At 41.7% G+C, this 2,195-nt stretch overlaps 1 pseudogene; it reads left to right on the top strand.

Annotated features, from left to right (window-relative positions):
* Positions 1 to 334: 334 nt before the first annotated feature.
* LOC129681033 (general transcription factor 3C polypeptide 3-like) lies at positions 335 to 1,359 on the top strand (annotated as a pseudogene).
* The last annotated feature ends 836 nt before the right edge of the window (positions 1,360 to 2,195 follow it).

The raw sequence follows: 2,195 nt of genomic DNA, 5'->3' as shown, positions 1-2,195 counted from the left end.
AAAGAGGTCATGAATTTGAGATGGAATGGGATACACAGGTGGAGTTTGGGGAGAGAGGAATGAGGAAAATGATGTAACTACAGTACTAAGATATGAAATGCTCAAAAAATAATTAAAATAAAATAAACATTGTGTACCCATGTAATAGGGTGGGAGGTGTCCTTGGAGGGAGGAGAGGAATGCACCAAGAAAGTCAGAAGACTCACACAATTCCAAGCCAGGTATGTGGGCTTAGTGTTTTGTTTCATCTTTTAAAGGTAACCATAAAGGGAAAAATCCTAATGGAGAGTTGAAAGACATGAAGGAGAATTTGCCCCACTATAGCCCTGAAGACATGTTGGGGTTCAGCCCAGAACTTATCAGACTACCTGGAAAGGAAACTCTTTGAAGACTTTGAAAGGCAGAGAGAAGAGAGAAATACGCAAGAAAAGAAAAGGGGGGAGGGGAAAAGGGGGAGAAAATTATCATCCAAAGAAAACCCAAAGGATTCTGACATCTCATCAGCAGCAGGAAGTGGCTCTGCCAAGCCCCAGGACAAAGATGCCAATGAAGGAGAAATATCAGATGGAGTAAGTCAGTTCACAAAGTCTTTGCTTCCATGGTTGGAAAGAAGATGATGGAGGGGGAGGAGGAAACACCTGAGCAACCTACTGATTATCAACCATGAAACAAACAGAGATGAAAGAGAAGAGGCCTCAGGGTACACTTCCCAGAACCCTGAAATGTCTCATGGGTGAAGACGATAATCATTTTGCTCAAGGAGAACAAGAAGAGGTGATGTTGATGTGCACGGAAACCATTCTCTACACTTGCCATGATACGCAAGGGTCAAGGTGGCAGGGAGGTATCAATGCAGTGTGAGTTGATCGCTACACATTTAAATCCCAGTGAGACAGAAGAATGGGCTGCGTTGGCAGAAATGTCACTGGAACAAGATAATATTTAGCAGGATTTTGTTGTTGTTATACAAAAGCTTTTAAATATGAACCTATTAATAATGTCTCTTACCTGTGGGAGAGATAGGTGATCATGAAATGGCCATAGGTGGCTATAGGCATATTTGAAATCGTTTGCCTCCATCTAATAGAGAACATTTTAAACAGTTGGCTAGAGACATGGTAAAGAGTTACTCTGACACCAACAATAGTACTTCAACTATAAACATAACTGTAGAAATTTTCTCAGAACGTCGAGGCTTAGTCTTCTTGAAAAAAAAATGGTAACATAGCAGCTGAATTATGTATTCCCACCAAGCAGTATGACAAAGCTTTGGAGGTAATTATAGATTTTTCTGGAGTTACTCTAGAAAAGAAAACTTTGGGAAACGGCACCTCAGGAGAGAATAAAGGTTGTAGTTAACTCAAAAAAAAAAAAAAAAAAAAAAAAGGAAGGAAAAAGAAAAAGAGGAGGAGGAGGAAGAGGAGGAGAAATAGTTGTAGTCATAGTAGAATTGAGGGGGAGAGAAATGGCAAGCTTCTCCTTAAGACCTTTAGCTAGACAGGTGCAGAGGACAAAGAGAAACAGAAAAAGAAACCGGACCAAGTAACAACGTCTTGTTTCTACCTAAATTTTATTGCTCATTTTTATGGCTCTGAATGGCTACACGGCATCTATTGAAAGGGTCTATGTATTAGGAAAGCTATGACAGTTGACAAAAATGTCAAACACAAGAGACAAATAGTGTTAGCAGTAGCGAGTCTTCACGCTTTTATTGGGAAGTTAAAGTAATCAACGTAATCTTCACCCCAGAGACTCGTTGACATTCATGTCTTCTCTTTCCCCGCTTACTTCGTCAAGTGGTACACACGTTTTTCAGAGAAAGCATCAAGAGAACATTTTCTCACTGCAAGGGAGAAAGTACATCCTTCAATTTGGAGATTCGGAAAGCATTTAGAGTCGAAGAAAAGATGAATCCTCTGTAGCAAAAAATCAGACCCTTCAGAGTTGAGGTTTTCAGAACCCCAGAAGGTGAGTGGCTTGGTGGGAGTGACAAGGGGCTGAAGAGTGTGTTTTCCCGCTTCAGGAAAGCGGGAAAGGTCCCTGGATGTGAGACATGGGTCAGAAGTGGAAGAAAGCAGGGTGACTAAGCTAGTCACTGATCCTGACACCAGGGCCTGCACTGAGCGACATGAAATACCACGGTCCGCACAGGCTCATCTCTGCCACACACAAACACACTCACTCCCTCACACACT

This window comes from Psammomys obesus, unplaced genomic scaffold, assembly GCF_907164565.1.
Source record: "Psammomys obesus unplaced genomic scaffold, mPsaObe1.curated_primary_1811, whole genome shotgun sequence".
NCBI classification, from domain to species: Eukaryota; Metazoa; Chordata; class Mammalia; order Rodentia; family Muridae; genus Psammomys; species Psammomys obesus.
The sequence above is the reverse complement of the archived record's forward strand: the minus strand, read 5'-3'. Positions and strand labels throughout refer to the sequence as shown.